We start from the raw sequence: 15,580 nt of genomic DNA on the forward strand, positions 1-15,580 counted from the left end.
CATTACTACAATTATTTGTACTCCAGTAATGTCTTATTAGTAATTATTTGTATCACAGTAGTGTCTAGGGCAGGGGTAGGAAAACTACGGCCCGGGGACCACATCCAGCCCTTCATACTTTTTAATCCGGCCCTCGAGCTCCTGCCAGGGAGCGGGATCTGGGGCTTGCCGTGCTGCGTGCCTGCTGTGGCTCTGCACGGCTCCAGGAAGCAGCGGCATGTCCCCCCTCCAGCTCCTACGCATAGGGGCAGTCAGGGGGCTCCATATGCTGCCTGCATCCCAAATGCTGGCTCTGCAGATCCCATTGGCCAGGAACTGAAGCCAATGGGAGCTGCAGGGGCAGCACCTGCAGACGGGGCAGCATGCAGAGCTGCCTGGCCACGCCTCTGCATAGGAGGCGGAAGAGGGACATGCCGCTGCTTCCAGGAGCTGCTTAAGGTAAGCGCCACCCGGAGCCTGCACCTGTGACCCCATCCTGCACCCCAACCCCCTGTCCTAGCCTGATTCCCCCCACCCACCCTCTGAGCCTCTCGGTCCCAGCCCAGAGCACCCTCCTGCACCCCAACCCTTCATCCCCAGCCCCACTCCAGAGCCCTCATCTCCTCTTGCACCCCAAAGCCCAATTTTGTGAGCATGTATGGTGGGCCATACAATTTCCATACCCACATGTGGCCCTCAAGCCAAAAAATTTGCCCACCCCTGGTCTAGGGGGCCTAGGCAATGCACTCAGTACTGTACAAACATGTAACAAATAACTCCTTCTTAATTATTTTTTGTAAGCTGTCACTATGGGGGCCGGGGGGTGTTGCATTTTATTTCTCATCTTTAGGGTAAACTGATCTCTTCAATTCTAAGAGTCTCCATCACCCTTTTCAAACAGAGGAAGATTAAATCAGTTCAGCTGCTCTGAGACTATGCAGTAAATTGTGAGAGTCTTTTGTTGAAAAGTTTCTGCTGGCACATTTAACTAGACAAAATGTTTTCATTCTGAATAGCTGGTTGGGGAAGGGCCATTAGAAAAACAACAGATCTTAAAAGAAGCTTATCTCCCACATGGGGGCCTTCCTGAGGATGCTACAAACAGCCTCCAACAAATGGCTGCTGTGATACTACAGGGTCATGTGACCAGGCCACCTGGTGCTGGACTCCATCTTGGGATATCAGTATTTTTCCAATGACTGGCGTGGGAACCAAGCTTTGAAACAAAGGGTTCCCGACATATGCAAAAGCTATATAAGGCAGGGGAGTGACATCATCTTGGTTCTTCACTGACTCCCCACCCAAAGAGACTCTTGAAAACACCCGAGGACCAAAGACTGAACTGGGGGAATTGCTAGACCTAGGCTAAAGGGATTTTTACCCTGTGAATGGAACACCTGGGGATTCTAAGCTGCAAACTTGCCCCTTAAGAATCTGCAGCCGGCTTGTATCATCACTTAGGGTGAGAATTTTCTATTCATAGCTGATCTACGTAGTATATTAAATTTAGTTTGCGTTTTTTGTTTATTTACTAGGTAATCTGGTTTGATATGTTTGCTATCCCTTATAATCACTTAAAATCTATCTGTTGTAGTTAATAAACTTGTTTTTGCTTTATCTACAACCAGTGTGTGGGAGTCATAACTCAGAGCAGAAAGCTGTTCCATATTCTTCTCCATATTGAGAGAGGGGGCGAATTTCATTAGTTTATGCTGTACAGCACGAGACAGTATAATTTTGGGTTTACACTCTGGGGGTGGGGGGGTGCCTGAGTAGTTGGGAAGTAACCTAGCTGGAGCCTTCCAATGTAGCTGGTCAAAACGTCTGTATGTATCTGCAGCTGGGTGTGTTCCTACCTGTATGTGTGCTCGTGAAAGTGCAGGCTGGACCCTGGATAGAATTTGGCAGCTTGTCACAGAAGTACAGTGTAAACGGAGCCCAGGCTGGTGGGATGGGGGGCTCAGTGGTACCTCAGTTCCAGGTAGCACCCCGGGGGGAACCTGTCACAGTGGTGCAGCAAGCAGGGTCACATGCACAGCTTGTTACTCTGAGTGAGATGGGCACTTCATACACTGGTGGTGATTTTAAGTGAGATTTAAGTGTACTGGCTAGAGATCAGTCAAAGAGGTTACCAGTTTGTTATTTTCTCTTTGCTTATTTCGGGCAAGGGAAGTAAGGACAGGAAAGCAGGAAAATGAGTGAAAGTAAAACTAGTAGAAGCTGGAACTATACAGATTGCAGACAGAAGAGAAGATGAAAGAACACAAAAGTCATATGGAATTTAAACAAATGGTGATTAATGCGCAAGAAGCTGAACACCAAAGAAGCAGAGAATGCCAGGCAAGAAGCTGCACACCAAAGGGCCCTAGAACTGCAAGCCAAAGAAATGGAGGCATGTAGCGAGTCGGTGTGGCTCCTCTCCGGTCCAGCAGAGGGAGCTCCTTGCCAGACGCCCAAGTGGGCTGAGACACCACTTCCTGTCCCCGCCCCCCGGAAGTCAAGGGGCGGGACAGGAAGTATAAAAGGAAGATGCCAGAGCTCAGTCAGGAGCCAGCAGCCGCCGGGAGCAGACGTGCCGGCGGGAGCTCCTGACCGGGAGCCTTCTAGGAACCAAGGCAGCTGCCCAGACTGGCCTCCGCTTCCCCGCGCCCACTACGAGGAGGAGGAGCCGCCCGAGCCGCCCCGTGACAGGTACTGAGACCACCCGCCGGACCGCCCCTGCGCCCCCCCCGAAGAGGAGCCGCCGGGGCTTCCCCGGCCCTGCTTCCCGGAGGAACCGCCGGAGCAGGCCTGGCCGGACTTTCCGGAGGTACTACCAGACCTCCCCCCAAGCCCGGACCCGGAGGAGCCGAGGACCTTTGACTGGCCCGATCCTGATCCAAGTGTGCAGGTAGGCCCCGAGGGGGATATGGAGTGTAGCCCGGGGATAGCCGACCCCTGTCAGGCTACGGACACTGAGGTCCCCATGTCAGTGTGTTGCGGTCAGGACCCCACTGACCAGCGGCCGTGAGAGCCGCTACTAGGGCCCCGGGCTGGAACACAGTGGAGTGGGCGGGCCTGTGTTCCCCCTGCCACCCCACTCGCGGGTGGCAGTTTCCCCCTCACCTCCGCACTCAGGCACGGAAGTCTGAGCCTATATTGACTTTGCTGTTGCTCAGCCCCTGCTCCAGAGGTCTGAGCCTATATTGACTTTGCTGTTGCTCAGCCCCTGCTCCAGAGGTCTGAGCCTATATTGACTTTGCTGTTGCTCAGCCCCTGCTCCAGAGGTCTGAGCCTATATTGACTTTGCTGTTGCTCAGCCCCTGCTCCAGAGGCCTGAGCCTATATTGACTTTGCTGTTGCTCAGCCCCTGCTCCAGAGGTCTGAGCCTATATTGACTTTGCTGTTGCTCAGCCCCTGCTCCAGAGGTCTGAGCCTATATTGACTTTGCTGTTGCTCAGCCCCTGCTCCAGAGGTCTGAGCCTATATTGACTTTGCTGTTGCTCAGCCCCTGCTCCAGAGGCCTGAGCCGATATTGACTTTGCTGTTGCTCAGCCCCTGCTCCAGAGGTCTGAGCCTATATTGACTTTGCTGTTGCTCAGCCCCTGCTCTAGAGGTCTGAGCCTATATTGACTTTGCTGTTGCTCAGCCCCTGCTCCAGAGGCCTGAGCCTATATTGACTTTGCTGCGGCTCAGCCCCTGCTCCAGAGGCCTGAGCCTATATTGACTTTGCTGCGGCTCAGCCCCTGCTCCAGAGGCCTGAGCCTATACTGACTTTGCTGCGGCTCAGCCCCTGCTCCAGAGGTCTGAGCCCAAGGACTGCTGTCCGGCTACGCGCCCTAGCTGAGGGCCGGGGCGTATACTTAGTGACTGTGTGCCTTGTGCGGCCCCTGCCTGAGGGTCTGGACCTGGACTCATATTGAGACTGATTGCCATTATCCAGCCCCCCGGCTCCAGAGGGACTGGACTCATATTGAGACTGATTGCCGTTATCCAGCCCCCCGGCTCCAGAGGGACTGGACTCATATTGAGACTGATTGCCATTATCCAGCCCCCCTGCTCCAGAGGGTCTGGACTTCCCACGTAGAGGGGACAAGGAGCGAGTCGGTGTGGCTCCCCTCCGGCCCAGCAGGAGGGTTGAGCCCCGACGCGCCAGCTTACACTGGTGCCTTCTCTGAGGACCACTGACGAACTCCTACCCTGTGAGCAAGGGTAACAAAGCAGAGGGGAGAGGGTTACCTCCCCCCCCCGAGGACCAAGCATGGATATGGAGCGCCTACTTCAGCGCCTTGTGGAAGGCCAAGAGCGGCAGCAGGCTGCTCAGATGCAGCAGCAACAGCACCAGCAGGCCGCACAGCTTGAGCAACAACAGCAGCGGGATGCCGCCCACCTCCGGCTCACCCAGGAGCTACACGCGGCCCAGATGGAGCAGCAGCAGCAGCTGCTACAACAGCTGGGGACCCAGCTCCAACAGCTCCTGGTTAACCCCCCTCGCCCCACGGGAGGACCGGTTGGCGAGGGGGCAGGGAACCCCCGGATGGCGGCTCCCCTCCGCTTGACTAAGATGGGCCCGGATGATGACCCCGAAGCCTTTCTGGTCACTTTTGAGCGCGTGGCCCTAGTCGCAGGGTGGGCCCGGGAGCATTGGGCCACACTGCTGGCCCCGTACCTGACCGGGGCGGCCCAGACGGCATACCGGGACTTAGCGACGGAGGACGCGCGCGACTATGACCAGGTAAAAGCGGCTATCCTAGACGCACTGGACATCAGCCCCGAGACGTTCCGGCAACGATTCCGAGGCCAGACGTACCCATCCGGCGCCCGGCCGCGGGCGGTGGCACAGATGTTAAAGGAGGCCGGCCGCCGCTGGCTCCTCCCCGAACACCGGACCGCGGAACAAGTAACCGAACAAGTCATTTTAGAACAGTTTGTTAGCATCCTGCCCTCCCGAGGAAGGGCCTGGGTGCTCCGCCATCGCCCGGCGACGCTCGCGGTGGCGGTGTCACTTATGGAAGACTTCCTTGCCGCCGAGACGGCGACGGGGCCAACCCTTCCGCGGCCCAGCACTAAGCCCGAGGCCGCCCGCCCAGAGAAAAGGGGGAGCCCCGCGAGCGCTGTGCGACCTCCTGGCCGCACGCTCGCCTTGCTCCCGGAGTCTCGAACCCGGTGGCAGGAAGCCGGACCCCGAACAAGACCGGCCGGCCCCAGTCCTGGAGCCCCGGGGGCCCGGCGAAGCCCGCCCCGGAGCCCAAGCCAAAGGGCCGTTCGGAGTCACCGGCCTGAGCTCGGTCCGTGCTTTGGTTGCGGGAAGTTGGGGCACCTCCAGAGGGATTGCCCCAACATGGACTGTAGCTACGGACAGGTTTGGGCGGGACACAACCGGGCCCGGCCGGCCCTGCATCCCAAACTCACAGTCAACGCGGTTGTTGGGGGCCGGAGCGTCGAGGCCCTGATCGACTCTGGCTGTGGCCAGACACTAGTCCGCCAGGGCTTGGGACCCCGAGCAGACCCCAGTCTGCAACCGATACACTTGCAGTGTATTCACGGCGATGTTCGGCCGTATCCCAGCGCCCGAGTCTCCCTAACGGTCGCGGGGGTCACCCGGAGCTTAACCGTTGGCCTTGCTCCCCACTTGGCGTATCCCGTTGTCCTCGGTCGGGACTGGCCCGCCTTCGAGGAAGTGCTTCGAGCTACACCGACCCTAGAAGCGGAACCCCGGGAGCCCCTACCCGAGTCCACCGGGGACGCCGTTGAGGGAGAGCCCGCAGCTACAGACGACGCGGAGAGGCCAACGGGACCCGCCCGGGACCCCCACCTCTACACCGATTTCTGCCGCGACCAGCGAGCCGACCCTACGCTCGGCCACTGTTACGAGCAGCTCGCGGCGGTGGATGGGGCCATCCTGGACCCCCAACGGGCAGCCCAATGGCCACACTTCGAGCTACGCCGCGACCGACTCTATCGGATAGACCGAGATTCCCGCACTCGCGAACCACAGGTTCAGCTATTAGTCCCCCAGTGTCACCGGCGGGCCGTACTGAAGTTGGCCCACGATGTGCCGGCCGCCGGGCATCTGGGGCAGGAAAAGACTTTAGCAAGGATCCTGGGGCGGTTCTTCTGGCCAGGGATCTATCCCGACGTCCAGAAGTACTGTAGCTCATGCCCACAATGCCAACTCGCCGCTCCACCAGGAGTGCCTCGAGCACCCCTGGTCCCTATGCCACTCATGGAGACACCCTTTGAGCGGGTTGCCATGGACCTTGTGGGGCCCCTGCCAAAAAGCACGGCCGGGTTCCGGTACGTGTTGGTCCTTGTCGACTACGCCACCCGGTTCCCGGAGGCCGTCCCGCTGCGAAGTACGACCGCCCGGGCCATTTCCAAAGAGCTGGTAAAAATATTCGCACGAGTTGGACTCCCCCGGGAGATTTTGACGGATCAGGGAACCAATTTCACCTCTAGGCTGTTGAGACAAGTGTGCGCCATCTTGGGGATAAAACAGCTCCGCACGTCAGTATACCATCCGCAGACGGACGGACTGGTGGAGCGTTTCAATCGCACCCTCAAGGGGATGATGCGAAAGTTCCCACCAGAGGAGCTCCGCTACTGGGACCAGTTCCTACCAGCCCTGCTGTTGGCCATCCGCGAAGTCCCCCAGTCTTCGACGAGGTTCTCCCCATTTGAACTCCTGTATGGACGCCGGCCGCGGGGCCTCCTAGACCTGATGCGGGAGACCTGGGAGCAGTCGGCCTCCCCGGCCCAGGGCCTCCTGGAATATGTCCTACAGTTACAGGGGTACTTGTCCCAAGCCGGGACCCTCGCACGGGAGAATTTAAAGAAGGCCCAAGAGAAACAAGAGCGAGCCTATAACCAAGGGGCTCGAGACCGGGAGTTTAAACCGGGGGACCGAGTCCTACTCCTCCTCCCGTCCAGCGAATCCAAGTTATTGGCTCGCTGGCAGGGACCATATGAGGTCGTCCGGAGGGTGGGAGCAGTCAATTACGAGGTACGCCGACCCGATAGACGCAACGCGACTCAACGGTACCACGTAAATCTACTAAAACCGTGGTCTGACCGGGAGGGCCTCTTAATCAACCCGTACCCGCCTGAGCCGGAACTGGGCCCCCGAGTGCCCGAACCAGACGACCCCCCGACTCCCCTGCTTGGGGAGTCACTTTCCGAGGACCAGCTCAAACAAGCCAAGTGTCTCCTGAGGGCCTTCCAAAAGACCTTTACCGCCGTCCCGGGGTACACTACGCTGGTCTACCATTCAATCCAAACGGAGCCCGGAAAGGTGGTCCGAGAGACAACCCAGCCGCTGCCCTACAGGATGCGGGAAGCGGTCGAGGAAGAGGTACGAGCGATGCTGGCCCTGGGGGTCATCGAGCCCTCCCTCAGCGAGTGGCGTAGTCCCATAGTCTTGGTGCCCAAGCCCGATGGCACCCGTCGGTTCTGCATCGACTTCCGGGGGGTGAATGCCATCTCCCGTTTCGATGCCTACCCGATGCCCCGAGTGGACGAGCTATTGGACCGACTGGGAGAAGCCCGCTTTATTACCACCCTGGACCTCAGCAAGGGGTATTGGCAAATCCCCCTTGAGGAGACCTCTAAAGAGAAGACCGCCTTTGCCACCCCAACGGGACTGTACCAGTTCACCCGGATGCCCTTCGGTCTTCACGGGGCCCCAGCGACCTTCCAGAGGCTGATGGACCACCTACTTCGAACACATCACGACTATGCGGCCGCGTATCTGGACGATGTGGTCGTCTATAGTCGTCGGTGGGAAGACCATCTACCCCGGGTCGCGGCCGTCCTGAGGTCCCTAAGACAGGCAGGGTTGACGGCTAACCCCAAGAAGTGCCGGATCGCCTGGCAGGAGACTACATACCTGGGGTACACTGTTGGCAGGGGGCAGGTAAAACCCCTGGTGGGGAAGGTCCAGGCCCTAATGGAATGCCCGACCCCGACCACCAAACGGCAGGTCCAGCAGTTCTTAGGCCTGGTCGGATATTACAGGAGGTTTGTCCCACAGTTTGCCTCCATAGCAGCACCCCTCACCGGTCTGCTAACAAAGGACAGCCCCCAGCAACTGAAATGGACCCCAGAATGCGAGTCAGCCTTCCGATGCCTCCAGGACTGCCTCTGTCGGGAACCGGTCCTGTATAGCCCGGACTTCGATCGACGGTTCATCCTACAGACCGACGCCTCCGAGATAGGACTGGGGGCCGTCCTGTCACAGGAGGTGGAGGGGCAGGACCACCCCGTGCTGTACTTAAGTCGTAAGCTGTTCCCCCGTGAGCGAAATTACGCGGTGGTGGAAAAGGAGGCGCTGGCCATAAAGTGGGCCTGCGAAGCCCTCCGTTTCTACCTCTTGGGAGCGCCGTTCACTCTGGCCACGGACCATGCCCCCCTCACCTGGTTAACACGGCTGAAAGACAAGAATGCCCGCATCATGAGGTGGTACTTGGCCTTGCAGCCGTATGCGTTCACTATTCTGCACCGGGCTGGCAAGGACCATGCGAACGCCGACTTCATGTCTCGTATTGGGGGAATGGAAGGGTCTGGCCCCGATCGGCGGGAGCCAGACTTGAGGGGGGGGGTGTGTAGCGAGTCGGTGTGGCTCCCCTCCGGTCCAGCAGAGGGAGCTCCTTGCCAGACGCCCAAGTGGGCTGAGACACCACTTCCTGTCCCCGCCCCCCGGAAGTCAAGGGGCGGGACAGGAAGTATAAAAGGAAGACGCCAGAGCTCAGTCAGGAGCCAGCAGCCGCCGGGAGCAGACGTGCCGGCGGGAGCTCCTGACCGGGAGCCTTCTAGGAACCAAGGCAGCTGCCCAGACTGGCCTCCGCTTCCCCGCGCCCACTACGAGGAGGAGGAGCCGCCCGAGCCGCCCCGTGACAGGTACTGGGACCACCCGCCGGACCGCCCCTGCGCCCCCCCCGAAGAGGAGCCGCCGGGGCTTCCCCGGCCCTGCTTCCCGGAGGAACCGCCGGAGCAGGCCTGGCCGGACTTTCCGGAGGTACTACCAGACCTCCCCCCAAGCCCGGACCCGGAGGAGCCGAGGACCTTTGACTGGCCCGATCCTGATCCAAGTGTGCAGGTAGGCCCCGAGGGGGATATGGAGTGTAGCCCGGGGATAGCCGACCCCTGTCAGGCTACGGACACTGAGGTCCCCATGTCAGTGTGTTGCGGTCAGGACCCCACTGACCAGCGGCCGTGAGAGCCGCTACTAGGGCCCCGGGCTGGAACACAGTGGAGTGGGCGGGCCTGTGTTCCCCCTGCCACCCCACTCGCGGGTGGCAGTTTCCCCCTCACCTCCGCGCTCAGGCACGGAAGTCTGAGCCTATATTGACTTTGCTGTTGCTCAGCCCCTGCTCCAGAGGTCTGAGCCTATATTGACTTTGCTGTTGCTCAGCCCCTGCTCCAGAGGTCTGAGCCTATATTGACTTTGCTGTTGCTCAGCCCCTGCTCCAGAGGTCTGAGCCTATATTGACTTTGCTGTTGCTCAGCCCCTGCTCCAGAGGCCTGAGCCTATATTGACTTTGCTGTTGCTCAGCCCCTGCTCCAGAGGTCTGAGCCTATATTGACTTTGCTGTTGCTCAGCCCCTGCTCCAGAGGCCTGAGCCGATATTGACTTTGCTGTTGCTCAGCCCCTGCTCCAGAGGCCTGAGCCGATATTGACTTTGCTGTTGCTCAGCCCCTGCTCCAGAGGTCTGAGCCTATATTGACTTTGCTGTTGCTCAGCCCCTGCTCTAGAGGTCTGAGCCTATATTGACTTTGCTGTTGCTCAGCCCCTGCTCCAGAGGCCTGAGCCTATATTGACTTTGCTGCGGCTCAGCCCCTGCTCCAGAGGCCTGAGCCTATATTGACTTTGCTGCGGCTCAGCCCCTGCTCCAGAGGCCTGAGCCTATACTGACTTTGCTGCGGCTCAGCCCCTGCTCCAGAGGTCTGAGCCCAAGGACTGCTGTCCGGCTACGCGCCCTAGCTGAGGGCCGGGGCGTATACTTAGTGACTGTGTGCCTTGTGCGGCCCCTGCCTGAGGGTCTGGACCTGGACTCATATTGAGACTGATTGCCGTTATCCAGCCCCCCGGCTCCAGAGGGACTGGACTCATATTGAGACTGATTGCCGTTATCCAGCCCCCCGGCTCCAGAGGGACTGGACTCATATTGAGACTGATTGCCGTTATCCAGCCCCCCTGCTCCAGAGGGTCTGGACTTCCCACGTAGAGGGGACAAGGAGCGAGTCGGTGTGGCTCCCCTCCGGCCCAGCAGGAGGGTTGAGCCCCGACGCGCCAGCTTACAAGGCAAAAGAAAGGGAGAGAAAGCATCAACTGAACTTGATAGAGAAGCAGAACCAGAACCCCCAGGCACCAGTGAGCTCCACCTCTTCAAAATCCACAAATGGTAATGGTTGTGTCCTGCATGCAGCAAGACAGGAAACATGGCTGAATATTTCATCACCTTTTGAGAGGCTGTGTACTCCATGAAATTCCTGAAGACCAAAAGATGCCCACTTTGATTGCAAAGTTGTCTGAGAGAGCTCTGGATATGTTCAATAAGATTCCAATTAGAGATGCTTCAGATTATAGTCAATTCAAGGATATGATTTTAAAACTGTTTCAGATTACATCTGAAAAATACAGAGTAAAATTTAGAAGCCTTAAGAGGGGGGCTGGGATTAGTAATGTGGCATATGTAAACCAGATGAAAGATTTGATAGATAAGTGGATAAGGGGTGTAGTAGGAAGAGGGCCTGAAACATAAGCCCATGTATCAGAGGCCTGAAGCCTGAGCTAAAGTAGTCAAAACTGCTGATAAAAAGCAAAGTTAAGTTGTGAGCAAGAGGCAGGCCCTGCTCACAGGATCAGGCAAGAACAAGGCTGATATTGCAGAAACACACATTCCTAAGTAGTGCTAGGCAAAAGAATATATAGACAAACATAGTCCAGAAAGGTGGTACCAGAACACCTTGATACCAGCACATTCCCCAAAGATAACAGGAACACACTGACCCATCGTAAAGATGAGGTCAGGATGACAGAAAAACAGATAAAGATGTTTTGATCAAACCAACATGTACTAGGTACTGGATGGCACCTAGACACGTCAGGGGTAATGCATAGCTTGTTTGTATCTGTGTATAAAGATGTATCTCAGAGGGAGTGTCTTTGTCTGGCCGAGGGGATAGTGGAAAGTCCCACCACTAACTGAGCTAGTCCATTGCAACGGACATACTTGTGTTAGTGTACCTGTAACCATTGAGCCAGGGCATTAGGACTGTGCTTCAATGACAATAAACCTGACCATGTGCCTTCGCTATGAACCAAGTCTGTGGATTTATTGGGCAGTTTGATCGGAGCCTGATGTATGGCCTATCTGTCCAGAGTCAGTACAGCACGCAGAGAGAACACACATATACACACACAGCCAAACATCTAATGACAAGGGGGAAAAGTATTACAAGCTTTGAAGAAATGTGTGATCTTTTTGCTCAGGAACACTTCCTGAGTATATGAAGTGATGATGCAAAACAGTGTTTATGGGATAAAAAGGTGAAAACTGTTGATGAACTTGCTACTGTACTGATGAATTTGAGCAGACACAAGCGTCTATTAGAAATAAATCACAGGCAGAGGAGTTAAAACCTGGGGGGAAAGCAGGGTTCCCGTTTTACCCCAGGAAAGAGGGTGGATGGGAGACTGGACGCTCACCTCCCCAAATCCATTCCTCTAGTCCTTTTCCCAAATCTCCTGTAAAAACAGAAGAGCCCGGAAGGTGCTATCACTGTAATTCCACTGAGCCCCTGAGGAATAAATCCCTGTGTTGGGTGGGAAAAGGCAGCAAGCAACTCACGGGAATGCTGCTACCCAGAGCACTGAAGCACCTCAGGCAATTGCCACTTATCATACAAGGTTTGTAAAAATAGCCTCTGCCCAGCCAGGCAGTAAGCACATAAAGGCTGTCAAAATTAATGGCAAGGAACACCTTGGGTGGAGGGACACAGGTGCAGAAATTTCTGTGGTTAGGAGGAGCATTGTTCAGGAAAAAGACATTCTGCCAGGACAGATGGCAGAGCTTTTGTTAGCAGGAGGTCACAAAACCCTTGTGCCTTTGGCTAAAGTGCACATAGAAATTGAGGATTTGAAAGCTGAATTGAATGTGGCAGCAGTACCTACTAACCCATCACAATTGTTACTGGGGAATGATTTTTTCAATGTAGCTCAGGCTGTCTGCAGCAAGGAGGAATACCGTGCTGCAACCCCAGAGGAGAAAGATAAAGTCCCAGAAACTGCTGAAGGAATGGGAGAGCATCTCTTTAATGCCTCTGCAGCAGTGGAACAGTATGCTACCAGGGGTGGGTTGGTTGAGACCAGCTCCTGCTGCCCAGTGGCTAAAGACAGCCTTTCCTCTAGCAGGGAGGGAAGCATATTGCCTGTCAGTGAGAAGACTGTCCAGGTTGCTGGCTGCCAGCAGGTTGCAGATAGGCAAGGGGCAGACCTCACTCTAGGGTGCACAGGAAGATGCATCCTAGAGGGAAGCCCAGAGAAGGGTGATGGAATCCTAGAGAACACTGAGGTGGCTGAGGGTTCCATGGACTCTATAGCTGGAGGAAAACCCAATTCAAAGAGGGAGGAGGGTGTAGTGCTTGCCAGAGAAAGGACTGTTCTAACTGTTAGCTGTGAGCCCTTCACAGCTGAACAGGGGACAGCTCCCACTCTAAAGAGCACAGAGGTGTGTCTTAGGCCTTGTCTACACTACAATGTTTTGTTGACAAAAGTGATGTCGACACTCAAAAATCAACATAATAGCATTCAGAATGTCATGTTCACACTCGCTCCCTCTGTTGGCAGAGCGCGTCCACAGTGGGGACACTATCATCAACATTGTGAGCAATGCAGTCCAGCTCGACACCTTCTGTCACTAGGTGTTGAGGGAAAGTGGATCAGATCGTAGCGCATCTTGGGACTGAGCCCAATGTTCTGTGATGCATTGTTTTCTGTCCCAGCACTCCATGGGCTTCCGGCTTTCTTTCGCTGCATTTTTGCAACAGCCCTTCTTTACTGTGCACCTGTGTGAGAAGGGATGGATCCCACACTGCTCTCTTGTGCTGTTAACATTCATGAAGACATTGTGGATGGCAGTGCAGTTAATCATGAACTTCCTAAATGAAGAAGACTCGCAGGCACCTGACATGCTGCGTGAAATGGATAGGAGCAACTTTAGATTGCTTTTGGCATTCACAGAACAGCTACATAGGGTTGATTGTCACTTCTGAGCTTGGGAAACAAGCACTGAATGGTAGGATCGTATTGTCATGCAGGCGTGGGATGAAGAGCAGTGGCTATCTAGAGCTTTCAGATGCAGAAAGTCACCTTTCTGGAACTGTGTGTGGCGCTCGCCTCAGCACTGCGGCGCAAGGATACCAGAATGAGTGTCCTCTATCAATAGAGAAGCATGTGGCAATTGCTGTGTGGAAACTGGCAACTCCAGACTGCTACCAGTCAGTCACAAATCATTTTGGAGTGGGGAAGCTGACTGGTGGGGCTGCATTAATGCAAGTGTGCAGGGCAATATGTCACATCCTGTTACGAAGGACCGTGACTCTGGGAAATGTGCATGAAATAGTCGACAGCTGTGTAGAAATGGGTTTCCCTAACTGTGGAAGGGCAATTTTGGCACCAGACCACCTTGCAACGGAGTACATCAATAGAAAGGGGTACTTCTCAATGGTGTTGTAGGCGCCTGTGGATCACCGTGGGCATTTCACGGAGATCAACGCAAGGTGGTCTGAGGAATCTTCAGGAACACCGGCCTGTACAGAAAGCTACAAGCAGGGACTTTCTTTCCAAACCAGAAGATTCCAGTAGAGCATGTTGAAATGCCCATAGTGACCCTGGGAGACCTGGCATACCCCTTACAGCCATGGCTCATGAAACCTTACACAGGTCACCAGGACAGCAGTAAGGAGTGGTTCAACAACAGGCTGAGTAGGTGCTGGGTGACAGTTGAACGTGCCTTTGGAAGATTAAAGGCACGCTGGCAAGGCCTTTATGGCAGGTTAGACCTTAATGAGGATAATATTCCTGTGGTTATAGTCATGTGCTGTATATTGCATCATCTTCATGAAGCTAAGGGTGAAAGGTTTGCTCAGGGGTGGACCTGTCAGGCAGACCGCTTGACTACTGATTTTGAGCAGCCAGATACCAGGGTTATCAGAGGAGCCCAGAGCAGGCAATTTGAATCAGGGAGGCTTTGAGGCAACACTTTGAAAATGAGAACCATTAATATATATCTCCGTGATTGGTGCTTCAGCGTTACATTACATGTAGTTTTCCTAGGAAGCAGTGGTGACATTTGGGGCCTTATATTCCAGTAAGCAAATGATTAAAATATCTGTGCATGTATTGGTAGTGCCTGCAATCTCAATTTGTAGGAAACAAAGATGAGTTACCCTTCAAAAACTTTGCTTTTATTGCACAAGAAACAGCAAACACAAACACACAATGATGCTTGGTGGGAAAGGAGGAACCAGGGAAGGGCAGACTTTAACAGCTGTGTATAGGTTCAGCTATCATTGTGAAAGTTGTCCGAGAGGGTGGAGTGAAGGGGAAACTGAGAAGTCCCAGAAAGTGGAAAGGAATGTGTGAGTGGAGTTTGGGGGGGGAGCGGGTATGGAAAAGAGTTCTGAATGCGCTGCAGGGGAGGGTGGGCATAAATCTGCTCAGTCTGCAGCATTATTAAGGACTTCAGCATCCACATTTGCTCCTCCATTACTTTAATCATCTACTCAGTTGCATCCTTAACAAACTCCTGATTCTTTTTTTCTGTCCTGCCATTCAGCTTCCCAGAACTCCTTGTGTTCCCTTTTCTCTACATTGGAGCAGTGCACATGTCTTCTTTGCTGCATCTTGGGCACGTTTTTTATCTGGTGGAGACACTCAGCCGGGGTGTGTGGGGTGTTCCTGAAGGCCACATCTGCCAAAGCACAAGGGACAATGCACAGAAGCGGGATTGTTAAATTCACACACAGCACTGAAACATTTCAGTTAAATACACCTTCTGAAACACTGTCATCACCTTCTCACTGACTCTTGGCACATCTCTTCAAACACCCAAAGCATGGTGAGTGTTGGCAGGCGGGCGGGGTGGGGGGTGCTTCACATGGGGAAAAGAGCACACACTCTAGAAGGGTCATGGTGCAGCATGCTAGGGGAAAAATTCTAAAATTCTCCCACACTTTTCCACAGGTGAGGGTCATTCTAGCAGATATCTCACTGCTAAGGGTAAGCAGGGAAACAAGGGCACATCTACTCCATGCTTGTGGCTTCTGCCCTGCTCCCTATGCTGCTCACCTATGTGACGCTTTGGTCCCTGCACAATTGATTGCCAAATGACGCAGGAAAGTTTCCTACAATGTGGGAAGGAATAAAGCTGCTCTGCCACAGAACCTTCGGCAGAGGATTATAGAGTACCTCGAAGAAACTTTCCTGGAGATCTCTCTGGAGGATTCTGGTGAGATATTGACATGTATCAACCCCCTGTTCCACCGTACCAATTAGCTACACAGGGAAATGTCCATCTCACAGAAACAGCCAGCCTTCCACATTTCCATACCCCAAACCCAC

At 55.0% G+C, this 15,580-nt stretch overlaps 1 protein-coding gene across 4 annotated transcripts in view; it reads right to left on the reverse strand.

The window, feature by feature from the left end:
• The window catches only part of ATF6 (activating transcription factor 6), a 401,392-nt gene that overhangs the window by 381,899 nt on the left and 3,913 nt on the right, over window positions 1-15,580 (reverse strand). The gene's annotated exons all lie outside the window — the stretch shown is intronic.

Source organism: Mauremys mutica, chromosome 8 (genome assembly GCF_020497125.1).
Source record: "Mauremys mutica isolate MM-2020 ecotype Southern chromosome 8, ASM2049712v1, whole genome shotgun sequence".
Lineage (NCBI taxonomy): Eukaryota > Metazoa > Chordata > Testudines > Geoemydidae > Mauremys > Mauremys mutica.